Source organism: Heterocephalus glaber, unplaced genomic scaffold (assembly GCF_053883595.1).
Source record: "Heterocephalus glaber isolate CG9 unplaced genomic scaffold, H.glaber_assembly_v1.0 deba00000594, whole genome shotgun sequence".
NCBI lineage: Eukaryota > Metazoa > Chordata > Mammalia > Rodentia > Bathyergidae > Heterocephalus > Heterocephalus glaber.
The window spans coordinates 32,203,698-32,230,755 of NW_028258151.1; the positions used below are offsets into that span (position 1 = coordinate 32,203,698).

Below are 27,058 nucleotides of genomic sequence, written 5' to 3' on the forward strand. Positions count from 1 at the left end.
CAGAAATCTGTCTTATTCCAGCCACCTAGTCTGCCCTGCTTTGTAACAGTGGCCTAGCCAACCAACGCACCAGGCATAAGGAATTTTTTAAATATATCTTAAAAAGGAGCATCAGGAGATAAGATGCCCTTCTCCTCAGGCCTGGGGGTGTTGTTTGAGCATATTGTGTTTGGAGGTACTGCAGCCTTTTTGCCACCATGAGGCAAGTAAAGATAGATAAGCAGAAAGACAGCAGGAACCTGGCTGCCACCATTGAACTATATGTGACTCACTTGCTCTAGACTATTTATATAAGAAGATGAGATTCCTTGTTGTTTGGGGCACATTCTGAATTGAGCTTTTTCTTTCTGTCAGCTCTGACATAGCAGCTTAGTGACAGGGACAGGCCCTGATCATACCTCGAAGCTCAGAGGACATCACGTGAGTGTAGCTGCTGCGACTCAGGCTCCTCTTGCTGAGGCTCTTCGGGAGTCAGGCTGCCTTGGCCCTGACGTTAGGACCAGATTCCTGTAATCTGAGACTCCTTGGCCTCTGCACTGCCTGGAAGGAAGGAGGACCTGGGGGATGAAGCCAAGGCAAGAAGTGGACATTTTCTGGGAGCAATCACAGGTCAGCGAGGGCTGGATTCCAGCAGAGGACACTGCCTGGGGAGGCCTGAGCCTCAGGTGCCTCCTGTGCAGCAGTAGTGAGGACAGTGGCGACCGCTTGGGTAGTCCACCTCCTCCTCCTCCTCCTCCACCTCCTCCTCCTCCTCCACCTCCTCCTCCTCCACCTCCTCCTCCTCCTCCTCCTCCACCTCCTCCTCCTCCTCGTCCACCTCCTCCTCCACCTCCTCCTCCTCCTCCTCCACCTCCTCCTCCTCCTCCACCTCCTCCTCCTCCTTCTCTCACGTGGCAGCATGCACTGGAAGCCCACTATGGAAGTGTCTCCTAGGCCTCAGATGAGAGCGGAGTCTCTGGGGATGCTGGCTCCTGACATCCGGGAGCCTGCAGGTGAGCCTGGAAGTGAGGAAGGGTTCTCCGTGTCACTGCAGGCAGCCAGCCAGGGGGGCCCACTCTCTGCTGGCTGTGTCACCCAGCTAGGCTTGGAGGGAGGCACTGATCCCCCTCGAAGTTCCCATGCACCCCGTGTCGCCCACTGGCACAGCCTTCCGGAGTGGCAGGTAGCTGTACCTGAAGCTGGACAGAGGTTCTGCGTGGTGTGAAACTGTCAGGGACGCTCAGCCCGTTCTCTGCCCCACGCCCACTGGAGAATGGCTACTCTGTGCCACCCAAATGGAGCCACATCAAGGCCCAGAGCACCAGCTGGTCACCGACGAGTGTCACCATGCAGGAATCCACTGTGCACGGAATGCCGCCAAGTGCTGCGTGCTGAGGGCCCTCCTGGTGAGTCATGCGAGCTGCACAGGGAAGGCTGTGAAGAGCCCTGCACTGAAGCATGCTCACCCCGAGCCCATCTCCCTGTGTGGTGGATCTCTTTGTAGGAATCCAGTTCAAGCTCGGGATGAAGCTCATGACTGTAATTCTAGCACTCTGAAGGCCGAGGCAGGAGGATCACTGCTAGTTAGAGGCCAGCCTAGACTACGTAGCAAGACCCTGTCGCAAAACAAACAAAGAAACAAACACATCCAGTTCAAAAATAGGACAGTGCTGGGCTGGGGATTTAGCTCAGTGGTTCCGTCCCTTGCCTTGCAAGCGCAACGACCCGAGTTCGATCCCTGGTACCAAAAAAAAAAAAAAAAAAATAGGACAGTGCAGAGCGTTCCCGTGGGAGAGGTCAGTGTGCAGATGGGGAGGCTGGGAAACAAATCCACCCGGAGAGGCAACTGCCTCCCGGAAGTGCCAGGGACCTGGCCACAGACGAGGAGAGGGGTGAGGGCATGAACGGTGGTCTCCACCAACCCCAGCCAGAGGGGGTCATGGGGGAGACAGGAGAGGGGCCGAGAGGGACAGCGTCAGGGAGCTTGGCTGGCTGACCCAGCACTGGGAGGATCTGGCATTGGCATGGCACCCACACTGGCAACTTTAAGCAGGAAATGAATAAAGTGGGGGGTCAGGTGTTTGTGACAGCCGTGATGCTCCTGGCTTCTCCCCTGTGGTAGCAGGGCCGGTGTCACATCTCCAACATTATGTGCCCGGGAGAAGCTGAGTTTTTCCTGCTTCCGGCAGGCCCTGGGGGTGGGAGGTGGGAAAGTGTAGACTTCAGTTTTGCAGGTGGTGACTTTGAAGATTCAGACTCCTGCCCCGCTTCCAAACAGCTTCCAGGGTGCTGTTTCTTCAAAGAACAATGTGACGAGCCAGGTGCAGTGGTGCACGCCTGCCATCCTGGCTCTCTGAGAGGCTGGGGCAGGAGGATCCCAAGTGTGAGCCCAGCCTGGGCAATTTAACTTCTCTGTCTCAAAAATAAAGAAGGGCTGGGCCTGTGGCTCAGTGTGAAGGCTGAGTCTGATCTACAGCACCACAAGGGGGGAAAGCAAACCAACAAATGAACAGACAAGCAAAGTCCCTGCTGGCAAGTCTTAGAGTCCCCGCTCTGCAGCTTGGGCCAAGGGTCTGCTGCACAGTCATGCAATTGACAAGGCAGCAGCGTGGGGATGTGCCCAGGCCAGGAGTCTCTGCCTCCGGAAGTGTCAAAGCCCACTGTCATTAAAGGGCTGGGTCCCTGCCTGAAGGATGCTGACCCCCAGATGTGGCTGTTTCCTGGGGTGCCTGTGAGCCTATAATCGCCCTGCACCCCTCAGCTGGGTCCAGCCATTGTGTCTGAGCGAAATCCAGACAAGCATCTGAGCATTTGAAAAGGGGACTTGGGACTCGATTCTATCTTCTGCTCGCTCTCAGCTTTTCCCGCCCATCCGCCTCCCACCATGGATGACCCTCACCGTCCTCTGGGACCCCCGGCCTCCCGAACCTCAAGCCGGACACACTTGTGTCCCTAATGAAAACCCAGTCCTGGGATTTGTACCCCAACAGAAAAGAGGCACAGACATTTCCCAATGCTTCTCCCAGCTCTCTCCGCCCTCCAGTGCCCCTTAGGCTTCCAGCCTGCAGCACCCACCCACCCACCCACTCACTCATTCATTCATTCACTCACTTGTGCATTTGTGCCTGAAGCATTGAGCCCATGGCCCTCAGGGAGGTTACAGTCATTTCCATCCTATCCTTCCCTACCCCAGTGCCTTTGCACAAACTGTGGCATTTGTCTCAAATACCAGGTGCCTCTTTCTCCTGTCCCTACTCACGCTCTGAACCATACTGTTGCCTTCTGTTGGGGGGCCTTTTAGGTGCCCCATAGTCACAGGAGACCGGGGTTCCAGCATCCTTTGCCCTAGCATCTGTAGACTTTCCAAAGGAAGCAACCTGGTTTATTCTTTCTTTTCTTTTAAAATTTTGAGACAAGATCTCTCTAGGTAGACCAGCCTGGACTTGAACTCACTGTGTAGCTGAGCCTGCCCTCAAACTCACAGCAATCCTCCTGCCTCAGCCAGAGAGCCTCGATTACAGGTGTGTGTCACCACCCTCTCCTGGAAAGCAACCTGGCTTGGTTCAGCCTCGATCCCCAAGCACTTGATTGAATGATTGAACCAGAGTTGGTCAGGACTCTGCAGCTTCCATCTTGGTCTCACCCACCTCTGACCCACGGTGTCTGTCACAGCCTGGCTGGCAGGAGCCGTCGCTGGGTCTAACTCGGTTTTCAGAGTCCCTTTCAGAGCCAGGAGGTCCCTGAGAGAGTTGCAGGGGGTCCTGCAAGTGGAAGAGGAGGGGGAGGGCTCCGGAGGGGCCTGGTGGGGGCAGGGAGGTGTTTCTGGTCCCCGTTAGTTCAAGCCACCAGCGCCAGCCGTCCCCCATGGTCTCTGAGAATTGTGGTAACCATGGCAACCGGCCAGGGAGACAGGCCCACGGGAGAGGGGAGAGGCGGCAGCCGGGCTGGACTCCGTGGCCAAGGGGCGTGTGTGTCAGGTGGGTCTGGGAGCTGGCAGTGTAAGGGGGCACCTGTGAGGGATGGACTCGGGGCTTGGTGTGGGTGGGGCATCCCTGAGCCCCCTGCACTTCTCTGCAGATCAGGAAAGACAAGGAGAAACAGGGAGAGAAAGGGCAGATGCTGACAGGAGAGGGAGAGAGGGCGAGAGAGCCAGAGCTGGACAGAATAATATCAGCAATGCAGACCAAGACGCAGAGAGAGAGGGACGGGGAGGGGGCCAGAGGCCAAGAGGAGAGGGGAAGCGGCACAGAGGGAAGCCTGCCAGAGAAAAGAGGAGGTGAGGTGTGGCAGAGGGAAACACAAGTGCAGAGCCAGGCAAGGTGGGCGAATCAGGCCAGAGGAGAAGGGTGAGCTGGAGGGTAGCGGGGGTGTGAGGCCGAGAGGAGAACTGGCCAAGGGTGACCCAAGTAGGGTAGAGAAACAGGAGAAACCAGTGGCCGTGCCTTGAAGTCCCAGCACTCTAGAAGGTGGAGGCTGGAGGATTGCAATTTCCAGCCCAGCCTGGGCAACTTAAGATCTTGCCTCAAAGTAAAATATCGAAAAGGGCTGGGGATGTAGCTCAGAGTGAAGGCCCTGGGTTCAATCCCAGCACTGGAAAAAAGAAAAAAAGTCAGAAAGACAGAGATGCCCCGGAGGAGATCGGGGAGCAGGGGCGGGGACTCTGCCCAAGCCCTGCCCCACAGAGCCTTCACGCCCTCCACCATGTAAGGTACACCAACAAGGGGCGCCAGAACGCTCTTTCTCCCCCAAAGACAGCGGCCAGGCAGGGCCCACAGAGGACCCAGGCAGGCAGCAGTGTCTCCTGGTGGTGCCCCTCCTGACCTCTGGATGTTCCTTGCACACGTTTAACAGCTCGCCTTCTGACCACACACTGTGTTGGCACTGGTGCAGGTACCAGCCTGGGGAAGGCAGGCTGGGCACATGTGACATTTCAGGAAGGTGTCACCATTGGCGCAGGCTGAGGTTCCCAGGCAACCTGCAGCTCCTGCTCAGTGGAAAAATGAGACCTATTGTTTCATTGCCAAAAGATAAAGCCGTCCCAGAAGATGGTGCAGGGAAAGAGAATTCCCCTTTCAAAGAACTCTTTTTTTTCCCTCTGAATTCAAATGAGAGGGTGAGAACTCAGTATCTCCTTTTCACCTTGGCTGCCAGGAAGCTCAAATCCAAGTTGTGATGGTTAGTATATTGAGAACCTGTTTCTGGAACAGAGATTCTTGAAGTCTATGGATCCCAAAGGCTTTCTAAAGACCCTAGAACTGTACACAGAATTGTGTCTGTGGCTATTTTTGCAGGCAGGGGTCTTTAGTTCTCAGGGTTCTTTAAGATGTTCATTGCTGGGAGCTGTCAGGGTTTGACTTGCAATTGCTGTCTATTGCTTTAAGTTATATCCGGTTCTCCCCACTGGCAGAGGCAACGGTGGTCCCCCAGGCCCTCCCTCTTCTGCCGTGACACAGCCCAGGTGACATTTCCAGTCCTTCTTTGCACCCGGATGTGCTCGCTGAGAAGCCATGTGTGCCACTCCCAGGCCTGGGCCCACAACACTGGGGGCTTCCATGCCCTCTTCCTCCTTCCCCTCAACCAGAGCACGCCCCACCAGGACCCAGCATCTAGCAGGTGGATTGACAGGATCCAGGAGGGACAACAAGGTGGACGCTGCCAAGCTTGGCCCTGTTAGGGGAGGGAGACACATGTTTCACACTTTGCCCTGTACTGGGGGCCTCTTTGTGGCCAGATGGTGCGGTGCCCCATGACTCCAGTTTCTTTCTGTCTCATCCAAAGAATCAGCCAGGACAACTGATGAAGAGTTAAACACAAACTTTTATTTAAAGTAAAAGAAGAAATGGAAAGAGTAAAGAAGAGAGAAGGAAGTGAAAAAAAGGGAAAAGAGAAGAGCAAGAAGAGATAGGTCCTGCATGCAGGATGGGATACTGCAGAGACAGGATGGCAGGACAGCAAGGGTGCAGTGGTGGTGAGGTCAAGGGTTGCTGTATTTATATTGTCCCAGGTCTGGTCCATCGGAAGTTGCTTTGCCCATGCATCTGGGCTGTGATTGGCAGGTCAGATCTGTTCTGGAGCAGGTTGCATCCTGTTCTCCGCCTCCCATCCAGATTGTAATTGACAGGTTACATCCTGTTTTCCAGCCAGCCTGCCATGCCCTAATCTCCTATCTCATCTTCATTACAGCCGATCAACTTTATCCCATCAAATGTGCCAATGTCGAGTTCCCACATTTGAGTCTCAGGCCCCTGGGCTGCTGCGGGTACTTAGCATCATGTGAGGGTCACCCTGGCCCCATCATAACCCCTGGGTTATGAGAGAGCCTTGCAGCTTTCTGTTTCCCCCAAAATGGATTGTCCCCAGCCCACTTGTCATTCATGTCACCTGTGCTGAAATCCCTCCCACAACTGGAATGCCTAAAAGCTATGTGATATCAGGTTGAGGCCACAGGCTTTGGGCTCAGTCTGCCTCTGTCCAGATTCCGACTCTGCTCAGCCTGGACTGTGTGACCTCAAGGAGCTCACTACACACCCCTGAGCCCCAGGCTCCTCAGCCAGAAGTGGGTGTGATAAGTGCTCCCCACTCCCCAGAACTACTGTGAGGATCACAAATGCGACACTGTACCCCCCACTTTTTGGGGGAGTCATTCAGCAGCCTGAGGTCCTGTCACCCATATCTCCTGTGCATCCAGCTCCATGAAGGGACAACAGTTAGAGACTGTGGGTCTTCATGGGTTACCCTCTTCGGCAGAGGCAGTGCTAGAGGCACGGGAGTCCGACCTCTGGTCAGAGTCTCAAAGTCTCCTCCTTGGGTTGCGTGGGAGAGAGAGGAGAACTATTCATTCACTCATTCATTCATTCATTTGCCCCAGCTGGTGTCCACTTAGCACAGGTTTTATTCTCAGTGTAGGGACACAGCCATGAACAACACAAGAGTTCCTCCTTGAGAAGGCTCCTTCTCATGTAATAAAAAGTACATGATCCTGATCTTAGAGGAGATACTAAGTGTTATGAAGAACTGGGCAGGGTACATGGTGCTAGGGTTGCAATTTTAAACAGGGCAGCTGAGCTCTTGCTGGGCAGGCACAAGCCCCTGAGCCGAAACCCCAACACTGAAAAAAAGGGTCAGGGACAGCCAGGATAATCCTGGCTGCAGAAGTGGCATTGACGGGGAGCTGTGCTTGAGGTGAGGCCATGAGTCCCACAGGTGTCGGCAGGAAGAGCCTCCCAGGCAGGGCAGCATCACATGCAAAAGCCCTGGGGCAGGTGTGAATCTGCCCCCTAGGGGCTGGAGGAAGTCAGGAGCAGGGTGGTGGATCAGCTCCGGGTGGTAGCTCATGGCCCGAACTTCAGCTTGGCTGTGGGAAGCAACAACACACAGCGCTTTCCTGCCTCAGGTCTTGGAGGTGGGGGTGGGCGTCGAGGGCTCCGTGGGGCCTCCTGGCACAAGCAAACCGCCTGCAGATGACAGAGAGGAAGAGGCCCGGATGGAGGTGTCCCTCAAGCCCTGCATGGCAGGTGGAGGGGCAGGGCTTCATTGGCACCTGGGCCTGAGACAGGACTGCCGCCTTCCGGGAACGCTGGGTCCATCACTGGGCAGCCTTGCAGCTGATAACCCCCAAGGCAGGCGCTCTTCCCCGGGCACCATGAGCTCCAGCCGAGATCCCCAGCCCTGGGTTCACCATTATGTGCTGGGGGCTGACCCGACGAACTTGCAGCCCAGTTTCTCCTCTCCTCCCCTCCCCTCCTTTTCTTTCCTTTTCCTTTTTTCAGTATTGGGGATGGAACCCAGGACCATGTGCATGCTACACAAATGCTCTACACCTCAGGGCTACCCTAAAGTATTGAATGGATGAATGAAATCTTGGATTTGAGGGCTCATACCCCAAAATGTGGGTTGACAACTCTGATGGCAGGGGCTCAGTGGCACAAATTAAAAACAAAAAACCAGCCAGGCCTGGAGGTGCACACCTGTAATCCCAGCACTCAGGAGGCTGAGGCAGGAAGATGGCCCCGAGCTTGAGGCCAGGCTGGGCTACACAGGAAGACCCTGCCTCAGAAAAACAAAGACCAAGATCTCTTTTAGGCGGGGGAGGATACATTCTTTGATTTTATTATCTTTTTACAGGATTTAACCTCTTAGTTCTGTTCAGCTAAAGCTAGTATTTATTGACTATTTGCTTCTTTCTTCCACCCACTGGATATTTACTGAGCCCCTAGCAGGTACAGACAATGGGCACGGACACCAGACAGGGGACTGGTTTGCACAGACTCAGATGGGAGCTGAGGGGCTGTCAGGGTGGCTGCACTGTCACTGTGAGAGGGAAGGGCCCAAGGTCCCAGCACAGGCCTGGCTCTTGAAACCGCAGCCACCACGCAGTGTGGGGAGCTTCCGGGGGCTAAGCTGTTCGTGCCGGGGAAGCGTCTCTGAAACTGCCTGTGGGGACTTTTATCCACCTTGTAATTGGCTCCTCTGTCGCCAGGGATAAATCAGGCACAAGCCTGTCTCTGGGTTTATTAGAGGTTTGCATATTTCGCATAAAAAGCAAGGAACCAGGCGGGCAGCAGCAGAGATGCAGAAAAACAGGAAAAGGGAACCTGCAAGGAGACTCAGCTGGGGATGAACCCGAGCAGCTGCTTTCTCACACCAAGCTTCCGAGGCTCTGGCTCTTGGCTCCTGGCTCGGGCAGATCCCTCCTGACCCAAGACCCAAGGGTGCATCTTCTCCGCTGCCCCTTTCTGGGAGTGCCTACTCTGGGTCTTCCTTTGCAAGCTCTCTGCATCTCCTGTGGCAGACGGAGGTCAGCGCTGGGAAAAACAAGGGGAAATGGAAGGCAGGCTGGTCGCGGTCCCAAGCTCATTAACACAGGAACCCGATATGCTTTGGGTGGTTGCTTTTTTTTTGGTGGAAGGGTCTGAGGGTCAGTTCACAGACTGGCACAGGAACGAGCTGTTCCCATTAAGTGAGTCTGGCAAGATGTGAACATTAATTTGAGCGAGTGAATCAACCTCACTCTGAAAGATAAGAAAAGATGTCATTAAACTAAATGGACACGTGTACACACACACACACACATACACACACACACACACATGTGCACACACAGTTACCAGGGTTCCTTGACCATCTGGGCTTTGCAAGCCCCACAGGGCTATTAAGACCCTGGTGAATGAGAACTTGAACTTCCTGCTGCTATCTTGTTCCCATTTCCCAGCCAGGGAAACTGAAGTCCGAGGACAAATCTGTTAATGGCAACCGGAGAAGAGGCAGTTGCTAAGTGCTCTTGGGTCCTAGAGCCAGATTGCCAGAGTCTGAATTCCAGCCCTGCCACTTAGCTTGGTGACATTTATCTAATGATTGAGCCTTTCTGTGCCTCAGTTTCCCCACCTGTAAAATGGGGATGATGATAGTGGCTGATAATCAGGACTTGGTTAGAAAAGAGCTGACACATAGGAAGTGCTCTGGGTGCCATTTAAGGGACCATTTCTGCATCTGCTGTGGCACAGTACAGAGCATACTCTCCAGGGAGGACTTGGTGTGGCATCGGTTCTCGAGACCTGTCACCTCGAGGTGTGTTTGGAGCATGGCCAAGTGGAGCCCAGGAGACCAGATGGGTGGTCGGGCAGGGCCATCCTAACAAAGAGTCATAGGCAGCTGGGAAAGGGGTTAGCTGCTTCTGAAATGGAGCTATGGGCAGGGCAGCCTCTCTGAGGCCCTGGGGGGACCTGTCCTTGCCTCGCACTGGCTTCTGGTGGAGGTGGTGGTCATGCATCCTGGACGTTCCTCCTGTCCAATCTCTGACCCTATTGTCACCTGGCTTTTCCCCATGGATTTTCGCGTAGTCTTGGTGTCCGTCTCCGTGTCCACCTCTTGCCTGTTGATAAGGTCTCCTGTTGGGTCATGGTTTTGTCTTCTTGCTTTGTTTTTTTTCTCTGACAGGGTCTCACTGTGTAGTCCAGGCGGGCCTCAAACTCACAGTGACCCTCTTGCCTCAGCCTCCTGAGTTCTGGGATTACAGGTGTGTGCCCGTGCCTGGCAGGGCCTTGCCTTGATCATCTGCAGAGGTACCAGGACTCGGTTTTAGGGGACATAATTTACCCCATAACCAAAGGAGGGAAGGAAGGGACAGGAGAGAGGAGGAGCTGAAGGAGGCAGCCTGGGCTGTCAATGTCAATGTCATTGTTGTTGTGACAGTCAGGCGGATCTGTCCTTGAGCCTGGAGATGTCTGGCAGGGCTCAAATCTGTCACCCCCGACTATAGTTGATGGCACCCAGTATTTACCTCCCAAAGGGACCCGGAGGCAGTTACTTGTCGCTTCTCAAAAGTCTCAGGGCCAGCAGTCACAGCACATGGGGTTCTTCCTGGTCTGCCCTCGTATCCCCACCACTGTCCCTGTCCCCTGAGCATGTGATCCTGATGTAATAAACACTGAAAGGTTCCGATCCCTGTTCTTCACTTGCTGGGTGACTTGGAATTTCCCGTCTGTAAGATAGGCTTCCTCGGCACCCTCCAGCACAGAGCTGTTGGGAGGTTTAGGTGAGCTGCTGAGTTTCTCAAGGGCTCATCACAGCACCAGGCCTGGCACACAGCAGGCAGTCCTCCTGTTAAAGCCGAGAAGTCTAAAGAACAGAGAGGCACAGTAACTTACCTGAAGACACACAGCTGATGACTGAATGAGCCAGGCTTGGAACCTGTGTCTATGTAACTTCGCAGCCTAAGCTTCTACAGTACTGTATTATTTGCTATACAGAGGAGGACCAGGGAGAAAGCAGAGCGGTCCTGCAGCCATGCCAGGCCCTGAGGTCAGGACCAAGTCCTGCCAGCCCTACCAGGATGACCTAGGAGGTGTGAATTATTACTGTGAAAGTCAGCCCCAAGATAAACAAACATAACCACTCTCCTCAGTCGTACATTTTAATCAACTGTCATTTTGGGGCAATGATTGCAAATTACACCTAAGAGGAGACAATTCGGAAAAAATCAGTCAGTGATTAAACACTGAAAATGCAGGCTGCCTCGGGGAAGCTGGGTTTGAAGGTCACCAGGCCTGCATAGGGGCGGGTCTGCCCTGGTTATGTTACCCAGGCGCCGGCCAAGAGGCAGGGTCGCCTTCCTAAGAGTCGCCAGGGGAGGAGGTTTCCTCAGGACCTTGGGGAAGCAACAGTTTGCGGAGGCACAGCCAGGAAGTGGTGGGTCACCCCCACCCAGTACCCCCTTTGCTGCACGGAGCTGGAGGCCCAGGGAACAAGGCCCGCCCATCCCTGGAAATCCTGCTTGGTCTAACTGGCCATGAAGTTATACACCTTCCTGCCTCGGCCTCCCAGTGTGCTGGGATTGTGCTACTCCCAGCCTGCAAGCCCTTTTTAAGTGAAGGACGTCTCTTGAAATCTCAAGTGGGATCCCATGACAGGAAACCCACGACAAGGGACCTTCTTCTGCTGCAGCTTGCAGGGAGCTTTCTCTCTGTCTCCTACAGACCTTAAGGCATCCAGGAGCGGGTGCTTCCAGTCCTGCCCACATGAGTCATGTCTCAGAAGGAACCACTGAAGCCCGGACAGAGGCGGCAGCAACTAAGACAGGCAGGACTGGAACTCCAAGCTGCAGACTCCAGATTTGAAACTCTTTGCTTTGTTTTTTGTTTTGTCTCTCTGAGACAGGGTCTCGATATATAGTTCAAGCTAGTCTTGAACTATGTAGCCCAGGCTGGCCTGGAACTCACAGCAATCTTCCTGCCTCAGCCTCCTGAGTGCTGGGATTACCAGTTAGTGCCAGGAGGTCTGGCTTTAGGCTTTTTGCTCTTCAGTAGCGCTCCTGGGATGCCAGTATGGAAAGCGCTCACCCCAGGCTTCCTGTGTCACAGCACCTGCACTCCATGGCCCTGGCCACCTTGGGCCAGGCTTTTTCCCAAGTGTTGAGCACATTTTCAAAAGCATCATTTCTACTCCTCCCAAACACCAAGGCACTAGAGAAGCCCCTGGCTTCAACACCAGCTCCCGACCAGGGCAGACTAGTCTATGGTCCTGCCTCAGTTTCCCCATCCGTACAGTAAGACAGATGGCCTACAAGCTTCCTTCCAGACCTGGCAATCGGGAGCCTGCTACCCTCAGGGCCAGGCCACTCTGGGTGTTTGAGAGCCTGTGCTCCCTGCTGAGGATGGGGCCCACGGCTCCCAACACCTCCTGTCCTTCCAGGCCTTTCCCCACTGTACCCCTCTCCCTGGGAACCCTATTACCTCCTCGGCTTCCTGACGAGCCACAGCCTCGGGTGCTTTGTCCTTTCATCCAAGTGTAAAGACTTCCCCAGGGTGTTTGCCCCGGCCCCCACTTTATAGAAGGAAACACTGAGGCTTCCCTGGGACCACCTTGTATGTGAGGTTCACTCTCTGGAGCGGATACTGGCTGTACTGCTACCTGGTGGAGGGTCTGTGGGGCTTCTCTCCAGGTTCCTGGTGTCCGGACAAAGAGTTGGACAAGACACACAGAAAAGGCGTGACAGTAGCAGGGGGAACAGGCTCACGGTGGCCCTGAGGATAAGGGCCAGAATTTTTGTATCCAAAATTCCAAGATTGGCTTTCCCCTTACGAAAATAAGGCATTGGAGCGGTTGTCCTATCAAGAACTCACATGACCAGCCATAGTGCCTCATGCTTGTAATCCCAGCACTTGAGAAGCTGAAGCAGGAGGATCACTGAGAGTTTAAAACCAGCCTGGGCTGCATAGCAAGACTCTGTCTCAACCAACCACACAACAATGAAAGTCACTTATCATGCCAGGTATAAACTGGCCTATGGAAAACCTTGCTTGGTTTTCCGAAACATGTAAATGATGGAGCAGAAACTTCATCTTTTGATTGGTTGTGCCCCCATGCAAATGAAGGATTGAAAACAGCATCTTCTGAATGGTCCTAAAACACTGTCAGATTCAAATGAGATTGAGAATATGGCTTTCTGATTGGCTCCTGTATAGTGCTCAGGAGCCATGGAGTCATTTTGGGTCCTATGTCCTGTGCACATCCTCTGGGTTTTTATGAACTTTGACACAAATGCCTTAGCTGTCCTGTTTGCCCCAGCCCTAATCTCCTACCTCCTTAACCTGGCATAGCACTAACCTCTCCGGATTCCTAACTTTTTAAAGAAAGTGCTTTTTTCTGAGTTTGTATAGATTTATGTTTCCCGACTACAGAGTGTCACAGACTGATTGCTAACACCCCTTGAACCCCTTTCTGGCCCTTGCTTATTTCCCTTTTCAAGACAGAGTGGGCTGGGGGCTTAGCCCCTTCCTCAGGCAGCAAGCAGTATCTTGTTAGAAAACTTTTTAAAAAATCAGAGTTAAAGATACATTGCTAGAGGGCCGGGGATTTACCTCAGTAGTTCCGACGCCTGCCTCACAAATGCAAAGTCCTGAGTTCAATCCTTGGTACCAAAAAAAAAGATAAATTGCTAGAATAAGCGTCTATTTCACTGTGTCTACTTTTTAATTTTTTAAAAGTTATTTATTTTTCTGGTACTGGGGATTGAACTCAGGACCTTGCGCTTTCGAGGCAGGTGTGATGCCACTGAGCTAAATCCCTGGTTATTTTTTAATATTTTGCAGTAGCAGGGATTGAACCCAGAGCCTTCACACTAGGTTACAGCCCCAGCCTCTTTTTTATTTTGAGATAGGGTCTCACTAAATTGTTAAGTTGCCCAGGCTGGGCTCCAACTTTCGATCCTTCTGCCTCAGCCTCCCAGAGGGCTGGGATTTCAGGTGTGCACTGAACTCCTGGCTCATTGTGTTTATTTTTAAGCTTACTTTCTATTTATAGTAACACGATGCTGGGTTTGCATTTATGGTATTGATATATCATTTAAAAAACAAGCTCATTTAAGTAAAAAAATAAAATAAGAGTTGATTTAAGGAAAGCTATTAAGCAGACAGCCCTGGCTGCTTAGCCAAGTTCTCTGAGGAGGCAGAAGAGCAGCTGAGGTTTGGGAAGCTCTGCTTTGGAGCTGGAATTCCCCTCCCAGCTGGGTGTGTGTGAGTTGTTGTCCTGCTGCCTGCACTTTCTTTTTTTTTTTTTTTTAATTTTGTTTGCACTTTCATTTTTCTGAGACAGGGTCTCACTGTGCAGCCCAGGCTGGCCTCCTGTGGATCCTCCTGCCTCAGCCTCCAGAGTGCTGGGATTACAGAGTCTGGCCTGCACCGCCCAGCCATGCACCCTGGCTCCAGGTTCCCTTTTTCTCCCAGCACATTCCTGTGGCACCTCGAATCCAAGACACCACACAGCCTGAAGCCTCTGTTAGCACAGGGCTCTGGGCCTCTCCCCTTACCTCTGTTCTGCCAGCTGCAGGGGTGTGGACCCCTTATGCCATCCACATTTTTATAGAAATTTCGCTATGAAAACTTTCTCCCCTTAGCGGGGAGAGGCGCTCCCAATGATCCACTGAAGAGCGCTTCCTCAGTTTACCCAGCGATTCAGTGAGCTGGCTGAAGTGACACACATCTCCTAAGTCCTTAGAGCGACAAAACCACTCTGGCAACGTGGGCAAGGACAGGCAGCAACTTCCTGCCCTTCAAAATTCTGCCCTGTTGCCTGACAGCAGGACCTAATTCATAACCAAGGCAGAGCAGCTTCCAGCCCTGACTGTCACTCACTCCTCAGTGAGAACCAGTTGGTCAAGGCCCTCTTTTGGAGTTTATGTTTATTTGAGTGTCTGGGGCCCACAGAGACCCTTCAGAGTGGCCAAGGGAAGAGGAGTGGGCCACCTGGGCGCCTCTCATCTTACCTGGGCTGTCCGCTTTGATCCGGTGGCCTGTGGGTTTTGTCTGGGGCAGGGACCGAAGCTGGGTAACAGAGAAGGCTCAGAGGTTAAACGCCTCAATGAAGTCGTGCGGCAGGAGCTGGGGAGGGGCTGTGACAGTGGCAGTAGCTCAAAGAAGAAAAGCTAAGCTCCCCCGAGGGCCCCCCGCCCCGAGGCTGGAGATGCAGGGCTGCTCCGGCGATCAAGTCCTCCGTGCGGATCGGGGTCCGGCTCCTCCCCGCTGGAGCGCCATAGTCATCTGTCCTCTGCAGCCAAAGCGAGACCCTCCGCGGGCCTGCAACAGGCGCTCCAGGCGGGCAGCGGGAATTGGGAGCCCGAGGTCGCCGGGGGCTCCCCGCACCCACCCTCGTCCCGCAGTCGGACCGGGGTTGGGGTGCGCGAGAAAGTTCCCCCGAATAAATCTAGGCTCAGGCGCGCCACCTCCAAGTCCCCTCTGTACATGTTCCGAATTGAGGAGGGGCGCAGGGAGGGCTCGAGGTGCAGGCTGCGGCGGTGGGCGGGGGCGGCCCTAGGGACCTCCGAGCCTCAGGCCTGGGTGCTGCCGGCTCAGGCGAGACGAGGCAGGCGAGGGCCTTCCCCGTGGCGGCCCAGGAGTCTGGAGCCCGCGGGGCGGAGGTTGGGGGGCTGCGGGGGGGTGGGGGGGGCGGGCGCAGGGCGGAGCCGGGCGGCCGGGGGCGGGGCCGGGCTGCGGCGGCCGCCGGCGTCTCGGCTCTAGGCTGCGCGGCGGACGCAGCGCCGAGCGATCGCCGCGGAGCCGCGCGAGGCCGCCTGAGTGGAGCCCCGGCCCCGGCCCGAGTGCGCCCGCCCCGCCCCCGCCTTGGTCCCGGGTCAGGCCGTCGCCGCCGGGCAGGAGTTGCGCGCGCCTCGGTCGGGAAAGTTTCCCCCACGGCCGCTGGCGGAGTTGGCGGGGTCCAGCCGCCGCGGAAGGTAGGGTCCTCTCCCCGCGCGCCCCACCGTGCGCCCTGGGCCGCCTCCGCGCGCTGCCCCGAGAGTGCGCGCCCCGGAGGGAGGGGGTGCAGGTGGCACAGGGGTCCTTCTACCTTCCGGGGAAGCGCAGGGACCAAGTTCCGCTCAAACTAGCATCTGGGAGGGTGGGGTGCCGGAGAGACGCGCCCCCTCGCCCCGAATCCGCGCAGGGCGGCAGGTTTGGCCCGGGACAGGTGCAGCGTCGCTCCGGCGCTGAGCAGTCACCGTGGAGACCGGGGCTCCAGAGAGTGGCCGGTGGGGTGGCAGGTGGGGCTTCGAAATTCGGCGTTCGGTAAGGGCTGTTCCCGGAGAGACGGTACACCCCGGGGCCATCCCGTTGGGGCTTGGGTAGGGAGCGGAGCCGGGAGCACGCGGGGGAGACCGTGGAGCCAGGCGAGGACCCTGATACCGCGCCGCCAACGGGGTCCTTGGTGGCGGTCTGGGCGGGGGCGCCGCGCTTTTCTCCTGCCCCCCAGTTCTTCCCTGCCGTGCGTGGGCGGCGCGGGGACGCGGGGGCTCTAGGGGTGCCCGGTGGATCTTAGGCTCTGGCCTGTCCGGATGTAGGGGTGGAGCGGGGTGGGAGTCCGCGGGGAGGGAACGCGGCCGGGCTCGGGTTCGCGCCTGCTCCGGGTCCGGGTAGACCGAGGGGACTTGGCACCGCCAGGGGGCGCGCTTCCCAGTCACTCGGCCACGAAGGCTAGCGCTGGGTCCTCGCCGGCGACCGCCCGAAATTCAGGACGGCAAACCACAGAACCCCACCACCGCCCTGATAAAAAGCGGGGTCCGCCGGGAAGGACACCCCCGCGTCGCCCCCCAGGGAACCCAAAAGAGGGACCCAGCGGAGCCTGCGTGCCTCAGCGAGTGCTGGAACGTCCAGCTGTCAGGAGGTGGGTTTTCTTGGGGGCCCGCTAACGGGCCGGGGTGGGGGGGAGTAAAAAATCACCCCGGCGCGCGTGGGGTTGTGTGTGTGTGTGCAAAAGACAGTTGCCACGAACAGAGAATCGCTGTGAAGAGTGTGGGTTGGGACCTTAACTTTTTGGGGTTTCTTGAAGTTGAAAAACTCAAACTATGGAATGCACCAGTTTCCCAGGACCTGGCCCAGTGACCACATGTGGGCGGGATGGGGTCCTGGGGTACATCCACTCTTAACATTCTCTCGAGGCACAAGCCAGGGGCACAGGGTGGGATGAGCGGCTCCCAGCACAAAGTGTTGCATTTCTCATTAGTCACCTTCCCGCCCTGGGTCTGGGGTCCCCAGGCACCCTGGTCTGCTCACTCCACAGGTACTGGTGGGAATTGTCCTGGGTCCCCCTGGTCTCTCCTGGGGCTCCTGTGTGTTGAGTCTGAGTAGCTGAGCTTTGGGAAGGGGGGTGGCTGCTGGCATCTGTGAAAAGTATCATTTTTTTCCTGTGTGGGGCTGTTTCATAGTGGAGGGGCACACTGGTGACAGTGGCCCCTTCTTTCTAATTCCCATCCTCCTCCCTGCACCCCCAGAGAGCACAAAGGAGGACAGCAGAGATCACAAGGGAGGGCCTTCATGGTGTGGCTGGTGGACGTTTTCATCTCCTCCCTGCTAGCCATGTGCCTGCCCCCTCCCTGTCCCGTGTTCTCGGAGTCCCCTGCAAAGGTGGTGGAAGTGGGGTGGTCCCTCCCTGAGAGAGAGGCTGTGAGGTTCCTGCAGACTCCACATATTTTTGTTGGATGCAACCAAAATGCGCCGGGACAAAGTTGCTACTGGAAAGATCAGCGAGATCCTGACTTTGAATAGAAGAGGAGGAGGAGGAGGAAGAGGAGCGAGGAAAGGGCGGGGAAGCCCTGTGTCTCTGGATTTGTCTTTAAGACATTCCCAGGGGCCAGAAAACAAAAGGAAGGGTTTTTTGTTTTGTTTTGCCTTTAGTGGCTCTTGTTTTCCTGCTGTGAGAAGCCTGCCTGAGCGGCCCTGCCCTTGCTGCCAGCCTTGGGCCCCCAAGGGCTGGCAGCTTCTAGTTTCTGTCCCTTCCCCCACCCACACCCCACCTGTGCTGATGGAAGGGACCCGAGGCCCCTGCTAATGTCCTTGTGCCGTGTGTGTGTGTGTGTGTGTGTGTGTGTGTGTGTGTGTGTGTGTGTGTGACTCCCAGGCAAACTCCAAGAGCTCTGATTCAGCAGAATTCCAAGTCTTGGGCTCTCTGTTTCCTGCCCCCCGCCCCCCCAGCCCCCAAACCCCAAATGGCAGTAAATTGACAAAAGCTCCCAGCCACACATTAGAAGCAGAAGTCAATCGACTTGGGTGTAGGGCGTCTTGGGTTGACTTCAGGGCGAACCCTTGCCGCTGAAAAAAATCCCATATCAAGCTGGAAGTAGCTCCCTGAGTTCCTGAAGGCCGATTTAGTGATCTTTGGGCGGGTTAGAGGCCAGGCTAGGAGCAGGGGCAGGTTGAGAGGTGGCGCAGAGGCAGGGGATTTTGGGGATGGTCACTTCCCCATTGACTTTGCCTCGGATGGGCCTTGCAACTTGAAATCAGAAGACTCTCAGCTTTGGGGGTGCTGGGCAGCCCCCTGGGTTCTGCCTTTGGTCCAGCAGCAGGTGCTTGTCCTGGCTGTCTAGCCCTTCTTGGCAAAGTTAGAGCAAAGTCCCCAACCTGGGAACCATGTGGATTCAAACCCAGTTCCTGTAGTCTTTTTGGCTTGTGTGGATGAAACACTGAGTGGTTTTGGGCAGAGCAGGCCATGTTGGTGACCAGTTCCTGCTAGGATGTCTGCGAGCCCCTCTATCCAGATGCCTGGCCAGTCCCCACCCTTCCCAGGAAGAGCAAGTGTCAGGGGCCAGGCTGCACATTGCAAGGAGCCCTCCCTCTCCAGTGGGTGGCTCTTCTGGCCTCACTTCATCAGCACTGAGATGGGATGGGAAATCAGGAACATTTGTTCTTGCTAGGCTGGGACGCAGTAAGGGAAGAGGGGCTTGGAAACTAGCACTTTGGTCCCGCAGAGCACATGACGCTGGCCAACCAGGCATTTCTGCAACCTGATGCCATTGAGCTAATGTGCCAGCTTGGGCTCCTCCTGCCGCCCGGGCTAGCACCTTGGACCCGCCTCAATGCTCCATCTGATGGAGTGGGGGGCCCTAACCAGACTCTTGGAACAGAGAGGCACAGTGAGGCGAGGCGCCCCTGGGTTTCCAGCTGGCAAGTGGGGCCTTCATCTGGGCCTTGTTGTCTTCTGATCTGGCCTGTGCTCCTTCTCTGCACCCAAGATTGCTGCGCTAATTAGCGCATTAAGCAGCTTGGAGATGAGCACAGACTTGTTCACTGGCCGTGGGCGTGGATGTGCGTAAGGACAGGCATCCAGACGAGCGGAAGGGTCCTAGAATGAGGAGTGTGGAGACCTGGGTTCTAGCCCTGGACCTCTTGCGGATACAGCTGGGAGACCTTGGCTGAGTCCTCACCCCTCTCTGAGCCTGTTTCCTGGTTTCTTTAGAGGAATCATTGCACGGTGGTGGTTAGACTTTCTGAGTTCGACTGTTGGCCATCCTGCTCACCAGTTGTGCGACCTTAGACCCTTGAACCTTAGTGCCTCAGTTTCCCATCTGTAAAATGGAATGAAAATGAGGCCGAACTCGTAAAACAACGGGCCCAGAACATAGTGAGAGCTCAACTTTGGTTCTTGCTGATGTCCTGGGGCGAGCTGTGGTGTGTGGGTAGGAATAAGGCTGCTTTCTGGGTCCTTTCCCTTTCCCTGCCTCCCTTGAGGGTCCCTTCCCGAGCCTTGTGACTGGTCTTCTGTAGTCCCATCCCAGTGGCAGGAAGCCCAGGCTGATGTCACTGAAAATACCCTGGTTTCTGGCACTTGAGGGACGATATTTCATCAGCCAGTTTTTGAGCATCCTTCCCCACCACGCTTTGTTTCCACCCTTAGCTATAGTCCGAGGACCCTATGTGCAGATAGTAAGTTTAAGCTGATAGGCGACTCCCAGACCCACCCAAATGAGGCTGGCTTCCTCGAAGACCCTTTGGACTTTCAAATAAACAACTGGATGCAGGTCTCATTGCTTTACCTCTGGCTGGCCCTGCCTCCCTCTTTATGTTCTGCCCCCTCGGTCTGCCTTAGGCCAGGTTGGAGGTCTCAAGACTTTGGGGTTTATCAGTGGCCCAGGCTTGGGGAGCCTCCTTGTATTGTTTGGGATGAGACGGGCCACGCTCCTCTTCCTTCCAAGAAAGCTGTTGCCCTGAGCCATGCCCCAATGCCCCTCATGGGGGCAGCCAGGTTGGCATGTGGGACATCCTCAGTCCCACACACAAGGGTGATGTAGCTGTTGCTCCAATTTATGGGTGACAGTGAAGCTCAGAAAAATTGAGTCCATAGTGGGACTGCTTGCTGAACCACTGCCTGATACTTCCTCTTCTATCCAGGCCCCTGAGAGGTCCAGATCCTCAGGGATGTGGCCAGGCCCCCTCCTCCACGATTCTGATCATTAATGGGACTCAGGGTACCCAAGACCCTTCTTTGCACCCTGCATGAGGACAGGGAAGGGGGAAGGGTTTTATCGGGGTGTGTTGCTGCCCCAGATCTGGATTTGAATCTTGTTTCTGCCACCTGTTGCTGTGGGGCCTTGGGTGTCTTGCCTGTGAAAATCGGAGTCATAGCATTAGTGAGTGACACGGTAGAGCTGAGTACCATTAGCGGTCATAGCAGGTGGCCCCAGGACCTCAGTGGCTGGACAGCAGGTCGGAGTCTTGCTCACAGTGCTTCTCTAGCCTGGCCACTGCACCACACAGACCCAGGCCGATGATGACTCCTCCCTCTTTGTGGCTGCCCCTTCTGCAGCCTGTGACATCAGAGTTACTGCAGGCTGGGACGAGGGAGAGGGGAAAGCCACCCCGGAAGGTGACAGGTTTTCCTTCAGTGGGTGAGCATGGATCAGAAGGGTCCTATGGTTCTAAACAGGCCACAAGGGAGACCCAGCATAGAAGGAGGGATGTGAGTGTTGGAAAAGCACCACTCCCTGCTTGGCAGTAGGATGAGGCATTCCAGGCCTCCGGTACAGACCTGCCATGTCCTGGCCCTTACAGCTCAGAGGCTTCCTTTCCTAATAATTCCTGACGTCTTCTGTCCATTATAGATTATAGACCGCGCGGGTATAGAAATGGTTTCTAGGCAGATGATGTCAACCTTATAATAGTGGAGGCAGGTGGGGGGCTCGGGCCTGGCAGGTGAGGTGACAAAAGGGCACAGAGCAAGGCCCAGGACCTTCAGCCCAGGATGCCATGGCCACCACTGGCATAGGGAGATGTCCAGTTCTGAGGACCTAGAATGTCTTCCAGAACTTTCTGGAACCTACTGCTGCACCTGGCTCCTCCTCCCACTTCTAATGGTGGGAGAATCTGTGGGAGTGGAGGAGTAAGGAATGGGGAGGGGAGGCTGCAGGAACTCTGGAAGCTGAGGTAGAAGGGGAGGGCATGACATGAGAGAAGCGCTGGTTCCAGATGTCATGGTAAGAGCCTCAGGACGAGGGCCCCCATTGGTGCACACCTTCTGGGGGATTGCTGCACATTTGAGTCCCGGGGTGCCCCTCAAAGCACACATGGGGTGTCCTGTGGGCTTGGGCAGGGAAGGAGAGGGGGCTCCATGAAGGCGTTCCAGCCCTTTCATTCTGGGGACAGGAAGATGGCCAGACCCGGAGTCGAAGCCTGACTCCTCTCCTTAGCATTAGCACATCTCTGAGCATCGGTCTGCCTCCGTGTTATCAGTTGCAGAATGGCCAGAGTGCAGGAAAACTGTGAACTGAGTCCAGTGCCTGCACATCGGAGAGACCGATACCTTTGCCCTTGGCAGCAGAGCCTAGGAGAGGCTAGAATGGGGCTCAGGGGCTCAGGGACTCAGAGCCGGTGTCTCAGGAGGATGAGGAGGTGCCTGACCCTATCCTCGATGACTTTGGACTGTGAGCAAAAACTGTGGTTAATGTGGTAGTTTAAAAAACAGTATTACAGTAAAAGATGCTTGACCATGAATCCTCAGAGTCCACCCCGTCACTTTGAATGCACTGATCCCACTGTGCTTGCCACTTTCTAAAGTCCTGGAAGTCCTCTTTCCCGAGTGTCTTCAGTTGTGTTGTCCTGAATCCACTGAAAACATTTGCCTTGCATGGTCATGTTGACTTTGGGGAAGGGCCAAAAGTCATGCAGTGCCAGATCCGGTGAATAAGGTGGATGAGGACACAGCATCCGACTAAGTGTTCTCAGCGGAAGCTTGAGGGAATATTTGAGGGGATCAGTGGCAATGTGTCTTTCACTGTAGTAATTTAAAGAATTTTAACACACACTGTACTTTTTGATCAGCACCTGTTCAGCTACCGTTTGAAATGGGAGAAGGAGTCAGAGCTGTCTGACCACCACTAGGGACTTGGAGCAGCGTGTGGGGGATGGGATGACAGGCTCCCTGCCACCCTCCCCGCCCCCTGTGTTGCTGCTCTCCTTTGGGGACAGATTGCAGCGCGCTCTCGCTGGCCAAGTGTGCACAGCTCCTGGGGGAGCAGCCCCATGGCCACCTGCTGCCTGACATTTAGGCTCCTTCCAGCAGGGCTGGCCTGGTGCTTGCTTCGCTCAAGGGCTTCTTGGGGTTTTAGCCTCCAGCAGGATGAGCTTTTCTGGGGCCCAAATAAATGCTCCCCAAGGACCCCCTGTGGGTTGGGCACAGGAGTGGGCAGGAAGAGAGAGAGCGGCTTCCCAAGCAGCATGAGGTCACCCATCTCTACCCCAGCATAGTGGACACTTGTCCCTGGGGGCACGGGAGACAGTGGCTGTCCACTGTTCTGCCGGCCACATCCCAGGGAGGGACACTGACTCTGGGCATCTCTGAGAAGCATTGGCAGTGATGTTTGTGTCTCAGTCACTTTCCTCTGACCTTGACAAAATACCCCACACCTGCAATTTAAAGGAGAGCTTTATTTTGGCTCACAGTTTCAGAGGGTTTAGTCCGTGCTCAGCCAGCTCCGAAGCAGAAACAACAAGACAGAGGGGCCTGGACAGAGGAGAGCTGCTCACAGCATGGCGGCCAGGAACCAGAGAGAGGAGGAAACTGGGGGGGAGGGAGATGTGCCCTTCGAGGCCACGCCCCCAGTAACCTGCCTCTTCCCTCCAGACCCCACCTCCTAATAGCAGTCTAGCTGCAGCACCCACAAGATTCAGTCACCAGAACTAGCTTCTGTAGCCTCCCATCTAGGTAGTCACTGTGGTCCTTGGTGTCTGTCCTTGGCTACAGCTGCACCACCCGCTCTGCCTCCGAGTGTCCTCAAGTAGCATCTCTGGGGTGTCTTTGTCTCCTGATGATGACGTCAGTCATATTGAGCTGGGACCATGTCCATGACTTCATCCTAACTCGATCACATCTACAAAGACCCTGCTTCCACATGAGGTCACCTCCACAGGTACTGGGGTTGGGCTGCCCCTATCTTTGGGGTGCACAGTTCATCCCTTAACAGGTGGGCGGTGTCCATAGCTTGTATATAATCAAGGCGAACAGTGCAGAGAGGTTGAGTAATTTCCCCAAGCTCATGCAGCCCTATTACTGTGCGCACACTTCTGCTCTCCCGTGGGTGGCGTGGGGACTGTCGGTGCACTCCTCCAGGCCTGGATATGAGCATCAGGAGATAAGCATCTTTGGGAAGCACACTTGGCCAGCAGTGCAGCACAGCCCTGTGGCTGTTAGCCACGTGGACCCCCGACAGGCCGGTGTGGTGTTGGGTATCTAGAGTGGATGTAGAGAACACCAGCGTATATGAATGGTGACTGACTGGCGATAGAATGTTTTCTAGAAAAAATGATTAAAAATGATCAGGTGAAAGGCACCTTCCAGGCTCTTCCACCTTGTCTTCCTCGGGCTGCCTGCTGGCTCTTGTCTCCACTTACACTGAGAGCATCAGCCAGGATGAATTGTTCTTGCTTGCTGTTTATCCGAGGGTTTGTGTTTAACAGCAGGGGCTATTCTCCGGGACTCATCCCTCTGGGGCCCAGGAGGATTTGGAGGGTTCAGATGTGCAGCCTCAATCCTGGTGCAAAGGAGCAGAGGAGGCAGCTTGGCCGGGAGGGTTAGGGATGCGGCATCACAACACAGCTGTCTTGAGTTCAAATTCCAGGTCAGCCTGACCCACGTCCTCCTTTGGGCCCATGGCAGATCATTGGTTTGAGCCTCTGTTTTGACTCAGGGGGCTTCATACACCTGGTGTGTTCATCACATACCCCCTTTGCCTGCCCTGTAGTAACATCACTTCTGCCTTGTTTGGCTTGGGAGTCTCTAGCAGCAGACAACAAGTAAGCATTTGAGTGCAAATTGTGTATATATGAGGGCCAGGGATTTAGCTCAGTGGTGCCACTGCCTGCCTCGAAAGCACAAGTTAGATCTCCTGTACCAAAAAAAATATGTATTGTTTATATATGAGAAAGAAACCAGTTGCCTCCAGAGGAAGCCGGGAGGCAGTCCCTGGGGACCCTGCGGGTGTGCCTCAGTCATCTGACAAGTGGTGGCAGTGCTTGGGCATCTTGCACGGAACTCAGTCTTCCTGTCTGTCCATCACCTCCTGCTGAGAGACTGAAGCGGGTGCCTGAGGTAGGGGCTACCAGGGGAACAGAGGCGGGGAACGTGGTGTGACCATGGATTGGGGGAGGCGGACTGGTCTAGATCCAGAAGCCTCATACCCTCTGGAGAAAAGCACTCAGGAAGCCCAGGTGTGGTCGTTGATTGAAGTAAGCGGGGTGGTGGCGGTGTTGTTTAAATAAATTAAGAGGGAAGGAAGACCCTCCTCGACATTGGCAGGGTTTTCAATAGCTGGGATGATACAAATAACATTTCCTCCCTTTCACTTGATAATTTTTCCTTCTCAAAGTTGTTGAAGAAAGAGTCTGATGATTTGCTGCACAATGAGCTCAAATAAAAATATTCTTTTTAAAAAGTGGTTGCTATGTAATTGAATTGAAATAACAGGCAATTTTTGTTTCTAAGTAGCCCAAGCACTCATAAAGGTCTATTCAAACCTGTTTGAGGTGTGTGTGTAAAGAAAAAAGGCCTTCTTGATAGTCTTTTTGAAAAAATAATAATGATGATGATGATACCGTTAAACAAAGTTGTGTGTGTGGTTCAGGCACGTCTACTGGTGAGAAACGCTCAGGATTAACATTAAACACCAGCCAGAAGGCAGAGTCTGAAGGCGCTGTGAGTTGCTCCCTGCATTTGGGTGGGGGCTGCATGTGAAAACAAAGCAAATCCCAGCTTCTGAGTCCCATGGTCTTGGGTTCAAACCCTGGCTCCGCTCTTAGCAGCTGCAGGCCTCTTGCCAGTAATTTCTCCCTTCTAAGCCTCAGTTTCCTCATTTGAAAAACAGGGACGGCAAAGACAGTGACTGGCCTGGTGCTGGACAGTGGGTCCCTCCCCTTCCCTTCTCTCCCTTTCTTGTCCCTTCTCCAGAAACCTCAGTCTCCCCTGGGCACAGGAGCCTAGGTACATCATCACTTCTCACTCGATGCCCAGTAACCTTACTCCGGTGGGCTGGCGCTCTCTCTCTCTCTCTCTCTCTCTCTCTCTCTCTCTCTCTGGTGTTTTGAGACAGGGTCTCACTATGTAATCGAGGCTGGCCTTGAAGTCACTAGCCCAGGCTGGCCTGGAACTCAGCGATCCTCCTGCCTCAGCTTCCAGGTTGCTAAAGGTGGAGGCTGATTATCTCCAGGATGAGGAGCAGCAGGATTGGGCCACGCCCTCCCTGCTGGTTCCGTGGCAGATGGAAGGGACCAGGTGGTGTGGTTAGCAGGGAATGGGGTCAGGCCATCAAGGCTGGAATCCGGCCCTGCCGCTCTCTCGTTGGCATGGACCTGGAGCCGTGCAGGTCGTGGTGCTGCCTTTTCCTTTGTGGGAAGCTGGAAACAGCTGTGCAGCAGGCTGTAGGAGGTAGGTAACAGGCCTTCTGTGAGCTGCCCAGTCCTCAGAAGTTGGAGGCCTTATGCCTGACTCGGTGGCATGTGCCTGTAATCCCAGCACTCAGGAGGCTGAAGCAGGAAGATTGCTTCGAGTTCAAGGCCAGCCTGAACTACATATTGAGACCCTGTCTCTGAAATTCAAAAGTATTAAAAAAGAAAAAAGAAGTTGGAGGTCTTGTAGGACAGTCTGTGCGGGAGTTAGGAATTCTCCACATCTTGATCTGCCCTTGAGACCTTTACCCGGCACACCTGTTTGGCCACCCGGGTGTTTGGGAGGCAGCAGGGAGACCCCCCAAGCCTGCAGCCATCCTGGGGTCCTGCCTGTGCTCCCTGGCTGTGGCCCAGCAGTGCCTTCCTCAGCCCCACAACTCTGCAGAAGGAAAAGGCTTTGGAGATGAGGGCCACGCGGCTCATGAGGGAGGAAATGCCATTGTAACACAATCCCGGGACCCAGTGTGGGGCACGTTTTGCTAAAACTAGACTCCAAAAGGCAGATGTTCAGAATTTAGGGTACTTTTATTTATTTGTTTGTTTTAAAAAATATTCCTAGCATTAGCCAGGAGCAGTGATTCACACCTGTAATCTCAGCACTTTGGGAGGCTGAGGCAGGGGCATTGCAAGTTCAAGTCCTGCCTGGGTGATGTAGTGAGACCCTGTCTCAAAATGAAAAATATTAGCAAAGGGGCCGGGGTGTGTAGCTCGGTGGTAGAGTACCCCTGGTGCCCCTGGGTTAGATTCCTCAGTGTCACAAAAAGCAAAACAGAACAAACAGCGATAACAAAATCTCTGGTGTGAGTGAGGGGGAAAGAACAAGACAGAGCCATCTGGCCTGGCTGAGGGGAGAAAACGAGACTGTTTGGTTTTCATTGCAGCAAAACGCACGGTGAGTTTTGCGGAAAGTGTTCATACAGACAGGAAGCGGAGACAGCACAAGCCTCCCCACCGGGCGGCCTCCTCCTCGTGTGTGTTGTCACCTCGAGGAAGGGCAGTTGTCAGCAGTGGTGTCAGAGATGTCAGGTTGCCCATCTCGGCCGCTGTGGGGAAGAGCTCTTCTTCCAGCCCCGGATGGCTCGGGCTTCGGTCCCGTCTCAGTGCCCGATCCCAGCCTGCAGCCGGCCTGGGCTCCGTCTCCACTGTTTATGGCTTAGCGGGGAAGAAGGGAAACAGATGTGATTGGCTTGAGATGAATGAGGCTCCTGGCAGGTTTCTGGCTTTTCCAGTGGCTCCTAATTGGTGGTGAGAAACTCAATGGAGTGGGGAGATAGAGCCCTGGATTACAAATGGGGTCCAAGTGCTAGTACCGCCACGGCCTGGCTGGCTGACCTTGGGCAAGGGCTAGGCCTTTCTGGGCCTGTTTGTCCTCTGTAAGAACCAGA

General features: G+C 54.9%; 1 protein-coding gene and 1 long non-coding RNA gene across 15 annotated transcripts in view; one reads left to right on the forward strand and one right to left on the reverse strand.

Moving 5' to 3' along the window:
• Window positions 1-5,778: 5,778 nt before the first annotated feature.
• On the reverse strand, window positions 5,779-15,361 carry LOC147829564 (uncharacterized). The gene is made up of 2 exons (XR_015449025.1): window positions 14,741-15,361; window positions 5,779-7,433 (listed from the first exon to the last, which is right to left on the reverse strand). It is a non-coding gene; the product is annotated as an uncharacterized LOC147829564 (long non-coding RNA).
• A 141-nt stretch (window positions 15,362-15,502) lies between these two features.
• The window catches only part of Tspan18 (tetraspanin 18), a 124,463-nt gene continuing 112,907 nt past the window's right edge, over window positions 15,503-27,058 (forward strand). For 9 of the 14 annotated variants that reach the window (XM_087205657.1, XM_087205661.1, XM_087205659.1 and 6 more), the window contains exon 1: window positions 15,507-15,703. The gene's annotated coding sequence lies outside the window, so the exon portion shown is untranslated. Of the gene's footprint in view, window positions 15,704-16,431; window positions 16,630-17,938; window positions 23,144-27,058 lie in introns of those variants that run through there. The other 5 variants (XM_087205650.1, XM_087205651.1, XM_087205662.1 and 2 more) reach the window with 4 other exon arrangements.